This window comes from Chiloscyllium punctatum, chromosome 39 (assembly GCF_047496795.1).
Source record: "Chiloscyllium punctatum isolate Juve2018m chromosome 39, sChiPun1.3, whole genome shotgun sequence".
Classification (NCBI taxonomy): domain Eukaryota; kingdom Metazoa; phylum Chordata; class Chondrichthyes; order Orectolobiformes; family Hemiscylliidae; genus Chiloscyllium; species Chiloscyllium punctatum.
This window is the reverse complement of record NC_092777.1, coordinates 26,723,094-26,740,678: the sequence shown is the minus strand read 5'-3', so window position 1 is coordinate 26,740,678 and position 17,585 is coordinate 26,723,094. Positions and strand designations below refer to the sequence as shown.

Sequence of the window (17,585 nt, the reverse complement as noted above, 5' to 3'; positions counted from 1 at the left end):
GTGGAAGGCTTGTTTGGTTCAGAAACAAGCTTTCTATTAGAGAAAAACTTAGTCTCTATAATATAACGGTTCTTGGGCCTCTGTATCATGGCTGTTTCTGGATTAGTAATTTATGCACAGAGCATAGGACAGAGCAGTTCTCTTCCATAAATATTTGTTGAAGATTATACAGTGTACTCTTTTATTGTAGACATAGGACACGGTTCTCATATAACACACTTCAGATGATAATCACTGTTACAGCTGCCTACAGTCCGTGCTGAATGGTGTAGCAGGTGGATTGGAGCACTGCAATTGGTTGGCCTGTTTCCAGCAAAAATGGATGAGTAATTATTAAAGCGATGCTCAGGGTTTCAGTGCTGGGCTTGGCTCCAGGCCAGAGCCAGTGCATTTGTCCCCGTTTCGGAATAACTGGAAACTTGTTGCTACGTCTCAGGTTTATGGAACAGACTGTGAAGTTGAGATTCCTGCCATCGTGGCAGCCAGAACACATGGCGAAGAACTCGAGCACTATATGACCTCGGAGCCTCATGGGAAATGTTAGGAACAAAATCGCCTTTCGATGAAACTGCTATTAATCAGGGGGATCCAAAAATTCCTTCCTCGAATGTTAGAGGACGATATGCAACCAATTAGTCTTTTGCCACGAATGAAATGTGAGTAAAGTTCTTTGAATTTGTATTCAATTAAATTCAAATGTGCTAAAAGAGTACAGGTCACACATGTATGCTGCTATCATCTGAAGAATATTTAGTTCCATTGGCTTTCATGTCTTTAGATGTTAATTTCTCTATCCACCATCCTTTATTTTGGAATTTATTTTTCTTCTCTTTTAGTTTACTTCTACTGCTAACTGTTCACCACCTGTGACTTAAAGAAACATGCACTTCAGTATACTGGTGATGTATTAAAGTAGCTAGGGAAACTTATATCAACAGTGCAATGGGAAGCTGCAATCACTATCCCTGCATAAAGATAGCAAGGCAGTAGCACAACATGGACAAAGTTTCATTATTTATCTGTCACACCCAATTTCTTTATACAAATAGTCTGTATTAAAGCAGTAGATGAGAACAATAATAAGCATACCTAATAGTATATTTGAAATGTGATTACTTTGTGCCTTTATTTTCAAAGAGGTTTCAATCTCTATATTTTTAATAGTAGTTTAATTGTGCAGACTTGAGAATTGAGAAAAAAAGAGACCATTTTGTTGAAGACTTGCATCTTGCATTTGAGTTTTTTGAAGTAACAAAGAAGATTGATGAAGGCAAAGTGGGGGGATGTGATCGATGTGGACTTCAGTCAGGCATTCAACAAGGTTCTGACATGGTAGACTGATTAGCTAGGTTAGATCTCATGAATAGTGGTGGTGGAGGGTTGCTTTTCAGACTGGAGGCCTATGACCAATGGTGTGCCACAAGATCGGTGCTGGCTCCACTGCTTTTCAGCACTTGTATAAATGATTCGGATGTGAACATAGGCAGTATCATTAGTAAGCTTGCAGATGACACCAAAATTGGAGGTGTAGTGGACAGTGAACAAGGTTACCTCAGATTACAACAGGATCTTGATCAGATGGGATAATGGGCTGAGGAGTGGCAGATGGATTTTAATTTATATAAATCTGAGGTGCTACATTTTGGAAAGGTAAATCAGGGCAGGACTTATCCACTTAATGGTAAGGTCCTGGGAAACGTTGCTGAAAAAAGAGTCCTTGGAGGGCAGATACAGTTCCTTGAAATTATGTTTTGCAAATAGACTGGGTAGTAAAGAAGGTGTTTGGCATGCTTGCCTTTATGGGTCAGTGCATTGAGTATAGGAGTTGAGAGGTCATGTTGCGGCTGTACAGGACATTGCTTAGGCCAATTTTGTAATACTGCATTCTTTTCTGGTCCTCCTGCTATAAGAAAGATGTTGTGAAACTTAAAATGATTCAGAAAAGATTCGCAAGTATGTTGCCAGAGTTGGAGGGTTTGAGCTACAGAGAGAGGCTGAATACTCAGCAGCTATTTTCCCGAGAGCATTGGAGGCGAGGAGTGACCTTTTAGAAATTTTTAAAGTCATGAAGGGCATGGATAGGGTGAATAGTCAAGCTCTTTTCCCCAGGGTATGGGAGTCCAAAACTAGAGGGCATAGGTTGACGGTGAGAGGAGAAAGATTTAAAAGGGACTGAAGAGGCAACTTTATCACGCGGAGGATGAGACATGTATGCAATGAGCTCCCAGAGGGACTGATGGAGGGCTAATACAATTAAACCATGTGTATATGAATAGGAAGGGTTCAGAGGGATATGGGCCAAATGCTGGCAAATGGGACTGGATTAATTTAGGATATCTGGTCAGCATGGACAAGTTGGACCAAAGGATCTGTTTCCATCCTGTATAGCTCTATGACTCGAAAATCAGGACAATTTGCTCAAACTACCAAAGAGAAAACAACAGGAGAAGATGGCTGAATAATTGGAAAGTGGGGTCTTATTGGTAGAATATTGCCAGGGAGAATGCAACAGTTAATGATAACTGACAGGTATCTGCCAAGCTTTGTAGAAATTTTAACCCATGCAAGTTGACTCTAGTCAGGACATTAAAGATAGAAAGAGCCTGTACACAAACTGTGCCTGTTTCAAAAACAACAAAGTAGTCATTCAAAGAGAGTCTCCTTCATTTCTCAGAGCACAGTTGAGTTACCCTAGTTAATCTCTGAGTTAGACCAGGTATTAACCACAGTAGTTAAGTATTCAGGTAAATTCTGCATATCCAACCCAATTTCTGTCACTTGATTATTTGATACATTTATTGTGGGTTCTGACAGCAGAAAACTGCCAATCAAAAGGTTTAACTTCCCAGGCAATTTCCAAGGTTAGAGCACATGATTACAGGGAGGACTAGCCATTTGGATACAGAACTGGCTCATAGGTTGGAGACAAACGGTGGTTGCTTTTCAGACTGGAGGCCTATGACCAGTGGTGTGCACAAGGATTGGTGCTGGGTCCACTGTATCTGTGTTTCAACTTCTGTCAGATCCTGCTGTGAATCTCCAAAACTATGCCACGTCCCCAAGCATCGCAATACCAGATGATTTGGAAATGGTTCTTCCTTCATGCTAGCGAGGTCAGATTTTTAGTCTCTTCTATTTTTTTGCATTAGGATGCACCTTGACCATACAACCATCAGAGGTTCTAGCAGAAAGCCTATCATTAACAGGAGATAGAAGAAAATGTTCAAGGACAGCAAGAAAGGTGGCACAGCATCTTCAGAGTCATTTCACCAAAGGAAGAGCTGCTTTGCAAGAGCAAAGTACTCATTGGGAGCCTTTTTATGATATTCTCCCTTACCGTGTTCTGAATTCCATCAAATCATAGAAAATGCATAATGCAAAAGTGGCCAATCTGCCTAACAGGTTTGTGCCAGTCGATGAAGACCTGCCTAGCCTATCGACATTCTTGCATTTAATTCCAAGCCTCACAGGTCACAGCTCTTCAAGTGGAGATTCAAGTATTTTTTAAAATGTGGTGAGGTTTGGCCAGTTCAGGCAGAATATTTCAGGTTCCTATTACCCTCTGAGTGAAACAAATATCTCTTCATCACCCCTAATATCCTTTCTCAATTATTTTAAACCTAAACCTTTGATCCCTCTGCGAAGGGAAAGGAATTACTCTATCCAGGCCACTCATTTTTAAATTTTAATTTTAAAAGCCTCAACTAAATCATTCATTTAGCCACATCCATTTCAAGGAAAAGCTACACACAGTCAGGAAGGAGAGATAACATCCGCAGTAAGACACAGCCTGAATGAATATATACTTCGGGGAATTTGGAAGCAGCATAGGAATTCGGTGAAGAGGGGAAGAGGTGCTTTCTGCTGGCTTTTTACCTCATAGTTTGTCAGGTTATTTTAAACCAAAGCCCAGGATCAGAGGCTCTTCACAAAAGAGTGACATTACAATGAACCAATTGTTCATTGGTTGATAATAGCTGCTAACTTGATGATCCACTAGCGGTTACTTTCAGACTGAAGGTAAGTTGGGGAAATATTTATAAGTTACAAACCAAAAGCCCTGTTGAAGGCTTCTAAAAATAAATTTAAGAACTAAATAAATAAATAGAGATGCAGTGCTAGGCAAAGTGTTGTACCTGCATGATGTGGGAGTCAGTCGACACATTGTGGTTCATCATGACTGCATCTTTAGAAAGTGGGGCAGTTTGTCGCTCCTCTCCCTGGTAAAATTGCTGTTTCTCTGTCTACAGCTGTTAAACAATACACAGTTTTCAAAACAGTTAACATTAACAAAATTAAAACCAAAAAGTGGGACAGCACAGTGGCTCAGTGGTTAGCACAGTTGCCTCACCACGCCAGGGACCCAGGTTTGATTCTACCCTTGGGCAATTATCTGTGTGGAGTTTGCAAATTCTCCCTATGGATTTCCTCTACCTTCCACCTACTGTACAACAATGTCCAGGTTAGGTGGACTAGCCATGTTAAATTGCCCATAGTGTCCAGGGATGTGCAGGCTAGGTGGATTAATCTTGGGAAATGTAGGGATATGGGGTAGGGTAGGAAGTTGGGTCTGGGTGGGATCCTCCCCAAAGAGTCAGTGTAGACCGAAGGGTTGAATGGCCTACTTCCACACTGTAGAGATTCTGTGATCCTATAAAGTGTTGTTTGCTGAGGAACTCAGCCGAAGAGTTGATGAGCTCGAGTCTGAGCTTTGAACACTGCAACACAGCAGGGAGGTGGAGAGTTACCTGATGCTGTGTTTCAGGAGGCAGTTACACCCTTTAGATTAACAACCTCAAATTCACTTAGTGGTCAGAGACAGGACAGTGTGACGACAGGCAAGGCAGGTAGAGGATCCAGGTGGTCATGCTAAAGATGCCATAGTCCTTGATCTTGTCAAACCGGTTTGAGATTGTTGCTAAATTAAAAACCAAAAGAACTGCAGATGCTGGAAATCAGAAACATAAATAGAAATTGTTGAACAAGCTCACCCAAGTCTTGCAGCATCTGTGGAGAAAACATCGGAGTTAACATTGGAGGTCTTGTTCTGAAGAATGCACCTGATACATTAACGCTGATTTCTCTTGACAGATGCTGCCAGACCTGCTGATCGTTTCCAGCAATTTCTGTTTTGGTTTGAGATTTTTTGCTCCCTGTGTGGACAAGAGTGGGGGCTATAGGGAGGATGAGACAACTGACCATAGCACCATAATAGCCATTCAAGGGGTGGAGGAAAGAAATACAGTTGTAAACAGATCAGTATAGTCAGCGGAAATCTCTGTGGTGTGGATCGACAGTCCTGAAGACTGTGTTGCCTGTGTGGTGCCTGGGTTCAGGATATCTCCTCTGGGCTACAGAAGAACTTGGAGTGGGAGGGGCAAGATTCAGTTGTCATGGTTCACATAGGTGTCAATGATAAAGATAGAAAGAGGAAAGAGGTTCTGCTGAGGCAATAGGAGCAGCTCAGGGCTAAATTAAAGAGCAGAACTACAAAGATAATAATCTGATGTTTTGGTAACGATTCACTGGACTCAAAACATTAACTTTGCTTTCTCACCACAGATGCTGAGTTTCTCTAGCAATTTTTGTTTTAGTTTATACTGTTGGTTTCAGCAGTTGTCTTGTATGAAAACTACATTGTTACATATTCAACTCAACCTCTCTCCTGATCTTGTAGGAAGGTCACTGCAATTTATAATGGCAAGGCCAGTCTGAACCAAGAGCAGAACAAAGTTGCCAGTGACTTCCATTTATATTCATCAACACTGAAATTCTTGTCTCTTTTCCTAAGAAGCTTTAAAAAATGTCACCTCACACTGTGGTGTTTCCTGCCTTTTGGAACAAGTATACCATGCTCACAATCGCCTTTATTTCATTTAACTCGTTGCAAATTTCAATAATCAAGTATCCCATATGCCTTCTTAACACACTATTAACATGTCCTGCTGCCTTCAGGCATCTGTGAACAAGCACCCCAAGATCTCACTGTTCCTCTGACATCCCATGTCTTTCCATTCCCTTGTCTCATTACTTATTTCAGTGTGCATCACCTCACACCTCACAAAGTGTATTACTCTACTCCCAATAAATATTGGCTGAGTTAATGATACCCATATCCCATGAATAAATGTCTAAAAATCCAATGATTTTGGAAGAGAAAACTCTCACTTTGACTTCAAGGAAAGACATTGTGTTATCAGCAAGCAGATATTTTGAATTGACCATTTCAGAAAAGTCAGGAAGCAGGTGGGTCTTGAACCTAGGTCTCAGTGGTTAGTACTGCTGCCTCTCAGCACCAGAGACTCTGGTTCAATTCCAGCCTTGGGTGACTGTACAGAGTTTGCACATTCTCCCCGCATCTGCACGGGTTTCCTCCAGGTGCTCTGATTTCTTACCAAAGTTAAAGGATATGCAGGTGAGGTGGATTGGCTATGATAAATTGTCTGGAATGTCCCAGATGAGGATTAGTCATGGCAATTTGTAGGATTATGGGGATAGGGTGTGGGGCTGGCTGGGATGCTCTTTCAAGGGTCGATGTGGATTTGTTGGACACTCTTTTGGGATTCTATGAAAGGTAGGGGCAGTATCACAATGCCAACTACATGAACCCTCATCAAAAACAAACATTTCACCACCCTTGAAACATTTCCCCTGTCATCAAATTGCCAAAGCAGCAGTGGCACAGATCATACAGGGATAAGAGTTGAAAGATAAATTTAGAAAATGAGGATCAACAAGTCCTTGAAGTTGGAGACCAGAAAATTTAAAAAAAAAACTCAGTATTTTGTTATTGCCATGGTTACAATACAATGATAGAGCAGATAAAGCAATATTTTCCATAATGAGATGCTATCATTTTCGGAAGTAAATGAATTCCAATATTAAAAAAAAAACGTTTTGCCAAGAAATGATCTGCTTGGATCAGGATTCCTGTTAACTTCGGATTCAAGTTGCCTATTTGCAGCCCTTTGTCCCACAACCCATGTCATCATTCAATCAGCAATTCATTTGAAATAAATCCGCCTGAAAACATTTAACAAAACTTGCACTTTACACACAAGTGATTAGATTTCAAACATGTGGTTCTGTCTCTGGGGGAAACACAGTATTTAGCATGTTCAGCATTAAAATACAGAACATTGGCATCAAAATTTCTATGCAGTGGGAGTGAACAGGAAGCACTCAAAGTTGATGAAATTATATCCTTGGATCAGCCATATAATTATGTGGAGATGAAGGTACAAAGGGTTTTACACGAAGAATGTCCACAGCTTCTTATGATGACATTAAAATTATCAAAAAAATGCAATTGCAAGTCCAAAGCTGTTTTCTATCATTTAAGAATTTAATTAATGTCCCTCTGTGGCTTTTTTCAGCAGAAACATCATATGAGTTGAGATAACAAAATCCAGCCACCAATGGTGTGGATACTTCCTGAGTTTATTTCTACACTGGCAAAAGCGTTGGTGGTTTAGAGGGAAGTTATGGGAAACTTACAAGATCTACAATGCAGTATTTTCATCAACGATTCTCCAGTTCATTAACAATGTTCTCCATTTTGGCACAAATTGCTTCACAAGATAGAAGGAGATGGCTAACAAATAAACTATTCCTTACTCTCCAGTCTATCCAGTGAATTTCTGATTCTCACTGTTGCTGGGATCCATAACAACAATTGTCCTTATGGCAAATCAGCCAAATGGTTGTTCTTTGTATAAGGTTAGATATTAAGAGAGGATTTTAAATCCCCCTGTGTTGGGCAGAGGTGGGTCTAAGCTAGAGGGGTGGGTTTAAATTGGCCAAAACCTGAAACCCAAAGATAATCTACTGCAAACACGCCTACTTCCTGTTAAGGTTTTGGTGTGTGCCCATAAACTCTCTGGAAAGGCAGATCAGTGAAATCAATATTTAATTTAGGTTGTTTTCATGACATTTTTGTTGCCATTTCATTGTTTAGATTAGATTAGATTAGATTACTTACAGTGTGGAAACAGGCCCTTCGGCCCAACAAGTCCACACCGCCCCGCCGAAGCGTAACCCACCCATACCCCTACATCTACATTTACCCCTTACCTAACACTATGGGCAATTTAGCATGGCCAATTCACCTGACCTGCACATCTTTGGACTGTGGGAGGAAACCGGAGCACCCGGAGGAAACCCACGCAGACACGGGGAGAACGTGCAAACTCCACACAGTCAGTCGCCTGAGGCGGGAATTGAACCCGGGTCTCCGGCGCTGTGAGGCAGCAGTGCTAACCACTGTGCCACCGTGCCGCCCACATTGTAATGGAGTTCAAGGTGAATTTGAGAGCACTTTGATAGGCTGGTTAAAAGTTAGGTGTCTCTGGCTTGATAAAATACAGGCCAGGCTCTTCCCAGGTTTTGACTGAGGGCAAGCCATGACTCATTTAGCAAAGTGATTGTCTCCCAAAGAATGAGTAAGTTTTCTTGCATTGTCTTCTCAAACCTGTTGGGTTAATGTTGTTTGAACACTCACAGTGAGAATCATGCCTTATTTCCATCCCATCCTATCACACACCATTTCCGGAGTATCTTGCTACTCACTGGAAATCCTGGAATTGACTGGTCTCCTTGGCACCAGTGCCACCTTTGAAAGGTGCACCCAGAAAAGGACTGTCAGTCTGGAGACACAGTTCCTGGAATTTGCACCACACCTGGCATAGGGTGGTGAAGGGGGACCTCACCCAGCTTTGCAGGCATGGCCCTGGAGATCCTGCTGGATGGCACAATGTAGAGGCTGGACTCTCTTTGCCCTCAAACCGGCTGTGGAGGCCATGGCACCAGACCCATGCCAACCTGGTCCAAGGTTGACACCCAGGCTAAAGCAGTCTCAGCCACCTAGAGGAATGCCCAAAACCATAGGAAGAAACTCATAGAAAAAAAAAAGGGTGGCACAGTGGCTCAGTGGTTAGTATAGCTGCCAGAGATTCAGGTTTGATCGCACCTTCGGGTGGCTGTCTGTGTGGAGTTTGCACATTCTCCCCCTCTCTGCATGGGGTTTCCTCTGGATGCTCAGATTTCCTCCCACAGTCCAAAGATGTGCAGGTCAGGTGGAATGGCCATGCTAAATTGCCCATAATATCCAGGATGTGCAGATTAGGTGGATTAACCATGGGAAATGTTGAGGGGCTGACAAGGATGGGGTGGATCTGATTGGGATGCTCTTCAGAGACTCAATGGGCCAAAGAGCCTGCTTCCACACTGTCAGAATCTTCTGAAGCCAAAGACATAGTAAATAGGACCAGGAGTAGGCTACATAGCCAATGTCCTTCCCCATTCCGCCAGGGTAACTGCCACCATCTTCTCTCTACTACCTCACTCTATCTCTGTTCCCATACCCACTTCCCACCAAGGTGCATGCTCCACCACTCTAACAATTACCTGCATCATTTTCTCCAATCACCCTCCCCCACTTCAAACTGCTACACCATTAACTCTGCATTCCCTATGTGCTGCCTACTTGCCTAGGACGCCTATCTATGTGTACCAGTTACTTCCATCTTCTATAATATCTGTTTTTCTCTCATGTTTGGACCAAAGTGACCCACAGTAGAGCAGGAAGTGTCAGGATGATACTGTGTTGCTTGTTGTTCAGCTTCTTGGTCTTTAGCAACAGATTCTCACCATCTGAAGCAGGGTCTGGATCGGCTTTGGATTTACCTGATTTATAGTGCCAGGACCCCCTGAGTGAAAGCTATCCCTCTTAAGTGGATGAGATCTGCTAATAAGTATGGCAAGCTGACTGGCTTTGTGTAATATCAGGTTGGCATCTCTAACTGGACGGGCATAAAGACAAAGTGAGGTTGAAATGCTGTGAGTATCCAGAGAGACTTCGTGTGAGAGAGGACTATGACAGCGAGTGAAGGACCTAGAAGTATGACCTACTCCATTTCATAGCTGGGCACGTGTTCAAACGAACATATAAATAAATAAAAATTACGAGAGAAACTCTGCAAGCCTGGCTGCATCTGTGGAGAGGGAACAGAGTTTACTTTTTGATGCTGCCAGACATGTTCTGTTTCTTTCTGTTGTATTTCTGACCTTCAGCATCCACAGAATTTTGTTTTTACTTCAGTGTGAATGGAGAGGAATGTACAGTGCTGGAAGTAGGCATGTGTGCATCTGTACTCACCACTCACCTCCCCTGACCTGGATAGATCATTAACCAACTTCCTGCATTATCCAGGTGGTTATTGCTGCTGAGCTTTTGCAGCTACCACTAACCACAGTTCAGACAAACAAAAGGTTTCTTCTTCCCATTGCTAGAGACAATCAATTCCTTCCTGCTCCCTATGGCCCCTAGTTGTATATGAAGAGAATTGCTTTCAAAAGTCTTGAAACGTTCTGTTACCATGTTTGAACTTCACCATCTTTTTCCAACTCCTTCACATTCCATCATTCAATTTGCCCTTTAAATTGTTTAAACCCTCCAATTTCCTTTCAGAAGTATGCAGATGACTTGTTTAAATTATGATGTGGAGGTGTACAAAGTTAAAAATCACACAACATCCAGTTATAGTCCAGGTTTATTTGGAAAGCACTAGCTTTTGGAGCAGTGCTCCTTCATCAGGTGGTTGGGGGGGCAGGATTATAGGACACAGAATTTATAGTAAAAGATTGAAGTGCCATACAACTGATGTGAAGTATTGAACAAACCGAGATTGCTGTTAAGTGTTTAATCACTGTAGAATGGGGTTGCAGGTTTCAATTCATTAATATATAAATCCCAGAACTTCTTTCAAGTCACAGTCCTGAGATAACTGAAGGTATTGTAAAAGAAAAGTGGCAACTCAGCTTAGACAATGCATTAAAGATATGAGAGTCCCAACCTTGAGCCAGACCGGTTCTATTTATAAAGTAGGATTTTATAAAATGTCACATGGACTGACAGTCTACAGGTTGTGTGCTTTTTGAACAAAAGAGAATGTATCTGCAAATACAAATCTGCAAATGCAAATTCACCCCATAGACTTATATGTGTGTGTGTGTGCTATTCTAAGTGCCACAGCAATCTAGGTTTGTTCGATACATTGCATCAGTTGTATGACACTATGATCTTTTGCTATAAATTCTGAGTCTTATGATCCTGCTTCACAGCTACCTGATGAAGGAGCACCACTCTGAAAGCTTGTACTTTCAAATAAACCTGTTGGACCATATCCTGGTGTGGTGTGATTTTTAACTTTATTTAAGTTAGTGGAACCCCTTTTGAAGGTTTTTTATTCTTCTAATGGATGGAAAAGCTTTCCTGTCCCTGTGAATTGGCACTAACAGCACCAGCCAGCTACCAACATCCTGCCTCCATTGAATGAGTGCCCCCTCAATAGGAGTGAATGAGGTAGTGGGAGAGAGGGTTCACACTACCAGGGAAGTTGAAAATTGTCTCAAATTCTGGCATTAAGAATGAAGGGTCTTAACAATGAGAATTAATGGTCCACCTTTGTGGAACACACAGCCAATATATTGTCATGCCCACCATTAAAAACTTGCAGTCACTTGGGAATATGTTGTGAACAGTGAACAGTGGCCACTAGGGCCACGAGAACAAGAGCTCAATTGTTCACAAGGCACTTAACTCTGAAGACATGACAGCTCATCCTTTACATATTTCAGGCATGCCAAAAGTGCATTGGGAAGGGTTTTACATCCATCGGGTTGGCATTTCAGGTGGCTGGGAGGGTTAATGACATTAAACTTGGGTAATTATGTTTGTGCCTCCATTGGCACTGATGTTGCCATTTTAAACTTTCTTAAATGGTTAGAATGTTAGCAGCATCAAACAACTGGCTTCACAATTCTCCAAACCCTCCCATAACGGGATGGGTCAATCCAGAGAGGTACTTCTGAATCAATAGGAGCTCAAGAAATAAAAATCAGATTACTACCAGCCACACTCACTAAGTTTCACTAAGCTATCAGGGAATAGTGGAGCGTCTAGCCTACCTAATATTGCACAACATGAAGCACCACCAATCCCTGCTTGACGTTATTCAATAGCAGTCACGAGCAATTCCATTGTGACTGGTTCGGGTTAACGAACTTAGCACACATCATGCATACAACTGGACAGATATCAAACAACTAATACTCAAGATGATTTTTACCTTACTTTTTGGATTGCAGTTCATTCTATTTTAAGAATGGAAACAGTTTTAGTTGTAATTTCCATAACTCTGTGGCATGAAAGTGGAAAGAATAAATGTTCCATTCTGTGAATAAAAGACCATTCACACTGTCCTAAGTATGGAAAAAAACCCGAAGCTTGTTTTCAATCAGAAAAATACTCTCAGATTTTAGCTCCCTCAGACTAATTTTCTCTTATTTTTGAATAAGAAATGTTCTCTAAATTATACTTTAAAGAGGCATTTCCCTGTGCACTGATAATTTTTTTGGCAATCATACAACTGCAAAACTGTAGCACACTAATGTCGCCTCCTGCGGGAAGTTAGTTCAATGTGTCAAATTATAACCGTGTCCTTTCTAACTTTAAGTGTTTATTATCAAAGGTTTTATTTTAGAACATGGTTTAACATTTCAACTCACTGATTTCATCAAGGCGATAGATGCTACTATGCAATGAGAAAATACTTGCACTTTTGACTCCCACCCCAGCACTAACATCAAGTACTCTCAGCTCAGATAAATCATGGATGGCAACGTCAATAATGAGTTGTAACTTCCAACCTCCGAAGAGCTCATGAACCAGTGCGATCACAGTTTAACCTCCTAACATCAGTCACCGGTATGGACTCTTCAAGTCAGTATAGCTATAAATTCATTTTATAGAATTATATATAGTCTACATTCACATTTTCAGAAATAAGTCATGAACCCGTTGGTACAAACAGCAATCTCTTTGTGATAATAATGGAGTGAAAATTATGAGTTTTATTCGATAAATTCAACTGGATGTCTAACTAAGGTTAAAAAAAGGCTACAAATATGGGAAGAGTGAGTATGTAAGTCCTACTGAATGAAGGTCTATTCATTTGTTACAGAATATGAGTCAATAGTGGAAAGCCAGAAATTCTTGCCAGTTCTATTGGGATCCATTATTAATAACCACAGCTTATATTTATACAGCATCTTAAAGTCAAAGGTCCAAAAGCTTCGTCCAAAAGCACGCTTTATGAGTATTACAAAGCAAAAATCACATTGAATGACATAAGGAAGTAGGACAGGTGACCAACATTGTGGTCAAAGAGAAAGATTTTAAGGAATGTCTTACAGGAGGGAAGACCGATAAGGAGGCAAAGTGATTGCCGGTAGGAATGAGGCAGAGAGACTAAAATGAGGGATGCTCAATCTCCCAGAATTTGAGAAGTGTGGAGATCTCAGAAGGTTGTGGAGATGCAGGGAATTACAGAACTGGAAAGGGTGCAGGCCATTGTGGAAATTTAAAACAAGGGTGAGAACTTTAAAAGCAAATCATGATTCAACCAAGAAGTAAGTCAGCGAGAATAGGGTGAACCTGATGTGGAGCATGAGGACAGGCAAGATTTGGATGACCTCAGGGCAAACATTGGCACTCAGAAGATGTGTTAGATTAGGTAATAACCTTACCTAGAGGTAATATAGGCCTTGATGAGGATTTCAGTAACAGATGTACTAGGGCAGGGGCGGAGTCAGGCAATCTTAGAGATGAAAATAGACAGGGTTTTGGTGATGGTGCGATTGCAAATTTATCTCCGGCTCCAATGCTCCACCAGGTTTTCGAACAAGAGGTAGGGTTTGAAATGATGCCCACATGGAACTAAATATATGCGGAGGTTTTAAAAACTCTGGTGTTTCCTAAATATAAGTGGAGGATATTACAGATTGTCCAGCAGTGAATGTCTTATGAACATTCAGATCACTTGGTGCTGCTCAAAGGGTTGAGAAAGGTGTTGGTGAGCTAGATCTCAGTGATGGCAATGTCCATGTCGAAGATGATGTGTTTTCAGCTGACATCACCAAGTATCTACCCGAAGATGATAAATAATGGAGTCCAGAGATACATTCTTGGGGTCTCGAGGTAATTGGGAGCAAAAGGCAAAGAAGCTCTTACTCACGATTCTCTGGCTTCAGTTAGATCTATTAAAAATAACCACAGGCAGGTGCAATCCCATTTACCCAGATGATAGTGAATAGCCATGAGAGGAAGATAGTGTAATCAACAATGTCAAAGACTACAGGAAGGACAAGCTCAGCAGAGATAGTTTACTTTTATCACAGCTGCAGCATGCCTTAGCAACCTCTTATCAAGAGCCATTTTGGTACTTTATCAGATGCAAAAACCTGATTGGAAAAATTCAAAGAAAAGATAAGCAGACTTTTCAAAACTTTTCAAGGGTTGTGGGCATCACCGGCTAAGTCAGCATTTATTACCCAGGCTTAGTTGCCTTGAGAAAGTGACACTGGGTCAACTTCTTGTACTGTTGCAGTCCATGTGGTATAAGTACGTTCACAGCACTGTTAGGCAGCGAGCTCCGGGATGTTGATAAAGTGACAGTGAAGGAACATTGATATACTTTCCAGTCAGGATGGTGTGTAGCTTGAAAGGAAACTCGCACAATGTGGTGATGTTCCCAAATGTCTCCTGCCCTTGTCCTTCTAGGTTGTGTTGGAAAGGTACTGTCCAAGGAGACTTTGAGAGTTTCTGTTGTATATCTTGTAGATGGTACACACTGTTACAATAAATTGGTGACTTTGGGAGTGAATGTTTCAGATAATTTCAATGACAGCATGAGAAGAGACAGGAAAGAAACTAGAGAAAAGTATAAGGTCAGAGCTAACTAAGAGGAAGGTTGGTCTAGCGGGTTAGGTAAAGGGAGGGATGTGACAAGAGACAGATAATTGTGTGGCTTTATGTTAGTGACTGGAAATTCATGAGCTCCTTGCACTTGTGATTGTAGGAGTGGAGAAGACTTGGATATAAGAAGATGACATACCATGGAAATGGTATAAATAGAAGAGATCCACCACAAATATGCACTACAAGTCTCTCTCAATCACTGTCTAATTTTAAATGACAAATTCCGTAAACAACTGAGCAGATGATAATAACATTGTGGTAATGTCAGTTGGACTAGCAATCCAGAACGTCCAGGCTAATGATCTGGGTACGTGGGTTTAAATCCCACCAGTACTGATGATGACATTTAATTCAACGTACAAAATAAAGGAAAATAAAATCAGGCTCAAAGTGGCTATGTAACCACTGTTGATTGTTGCAAAAACCCATCTGGTTCACTAAAGTCCTTTTAGGGAAGGAAATCAGCCATCTTTGTCTGAATATAACTCCACATTCACAGCAAATGGTTGGTTCTTTACTGCCTCTGGGCAATTAGGGATGGGCAATGAAGGTTGGCCTAGCCAGTGGCTTCTAAAAACCTTAAACAAATAAACAAATTTATTTTATTTATTAGTGTAGTGTTAATGGGTCAATGGAGACATGATCAAGGACAGTTCAGTAAACATTCTAGACGCTTTTCGCAGAATCCCAATGTGTCTTTGTTAACCAGTGATAAAAGGTTACCTGTTTGAAGTGAATTTTCTTGGCATACACATTTGATTTATTCACTTGAGCATCATCTTATCCACAATTGAGGTCTTCTCAAGTAAGCATTTTTCTGTTAAAGAATTAGTTTATTGAAATGATAAGCATTTTAGGAGAACATCATTTTTGCAAATGTTTGAGTTACATACCATTTAAAACACAGTTATTAGCAATCAAAGTGGAATGCAAAAGAAAGACAGGCTTGGACTTTCTAAATTTTTAGAGCCACAAATCTGTCATTTATCTTGGTTTAAGTGCATGAAACATCTAGGAAATGCAAAATATATTTTCTTTAAGCTGCTTGTGTGGTTGTTATGCCCTTGGGTTAAGCTGACATGCAGGGCAGGGCAGAGGAAGCTTGGTTCATTCATCTAAACCTTCAAAAGATTGGTGTCTACATGGAATTCCTCTCACTGCCCTCCCGACCCTATTGTAAATATTGTTCCATTTAATACCCATTTCAGAAAAAAAAATCATTCAACTGTACTCCTTTGCAAATGGAACTGCAGAACTTTGTAGCTATGATTACTACCTTGTGCAGACACATGGATAGACTTCATGTCATGCGTGTCAGTAGGGACCTGTCTGGGTGAGTGGCATCTTGTTGCATGATACACCAAGATGTCTATCTAGCACTTGCAGTAAGTGCCAGTTGCCTGTGTGGCAAACATATTGAGTGTTTATTCAAACAAATAGGCCCTGGCAGAAATTAGGTGGGGGCTAGTTCTTGATTCAGTCAAGAATATGGAGACTATTGAGGGGTGACCTTATAGGGGTTTACAAAATTATGAGGGGCATGGATAGGGTAAATACGCAAAGTCTTTTCCCTGGGGCTGGGGAGTCCAGAACTAGAGGGCATAGGTTTAGGGTGAGAGGGGAAAGATATAAAAGAGACCTAAGGGGCAACTTTTTCACGCAGAGGGTGGTACATGTATGGAATGAGCTGCCAGAGAAAGTGGTGGAGGCTGGTACAATTGCAACATTTAAGAGGCATTTGGATGGGTATATGAATAGGAAGGGTTTGGAGAGGTATGGGCCAGGATGCTGGTAGGTAGGACTAGATTGCGTTGGGATATCTGGTTGGCATGGACGTGTTGGACCGAAGAGTCTGTTTCCATGCTGTACATCTCTATGACTCTATTGATGGCCAATGGCTCCCAGTACCATCAGTCACAAGCAGAATCTGCTCACAGTCCAGGTCACCATAGTCATAATTAGGAAATGTGTCTGACTGTAGTCTATGGAGTGAGCACCAGTCAGTCCTCCCGGGCCATCTTAAACAATCAGGGGAATTATGTAATGTAATTTGGGGAGCTATAAAGAGAGGGGTCAGGAGTCAGGTTCACTATGTCTATGGTCTGCTTATTAGTCAGTAAGAGGTCTATAGCAAATGCAATACTGGGTGTCCGTGCATGGATCATTGACAAGGCTGGTTGTAAGGGCAAAGGGGAATGCACTGCCAAAAAAAGGGGTTGGACAACCAAGACTGGGAGGAGTGGGGTGCTGCAGAAAAGCAGAGGCATGTGGTGATGTGAGGACAAGGATAGCAAGAAGGATAAACTCAAAAAATAAGAGGCGTAGGCAGAACAGCACTGGAAGACATGATAGACTATGGGACGTGGCAGTGAGCAGGACCATATCAATGCAATCACTTTGCTTTATCAAAGGTGCCATTTAAATTCTGGTCATAGTTGGTACAGTTTAACACGTTGACATTCCAAGCTTCTGATTGAGCTGTAATCTCAAAGAAATGCTCTGTTCCAATTTAGCTAATCACAGCAGGGGGTGTCAACAATAAAATTAGTTTCAGCTTTCCAGAGACAATGAGGGAAATTGTTGTTGATCATTACTCAGGAAGCCAAATGTGTAGCTTTAGGCTTGTACATTTACAGGGCATTTTCATAGATTATAGTCCATTCTCATTAATTAAATGATTGGCCTAATCAGGATTTAGAAAACATTTGTTGATTTTGATTACTTTGAAGAATCACTTTCTGTTCGATTGGAATAAACTTGAGGAAAT

The 17,585-nt window shown here is 41.3% G+C and overlaps 1 long non-coding RNA gene across 1 annotated transcript in view; it reads left to right on the top strand.

The window, feature by feature from the left end:
* Nucleotides 1-370: 370 nt before the first annotated feature.
* Nucleotides 371-17,585, top strand: part of LOC140463889 (uncharacterized) — a 143,405-nt gene continuing 126,190 nt past the window's right edge. The window contains exon 1 of the long non-coding RNA XR_011954802.1: nucleotides 371-656. This is a non-coding gene — a long non-coding RNA (uncharacterized lncRNA). The remainder of the gene's footprint in view (nucleotides 657-17,585) is intronic.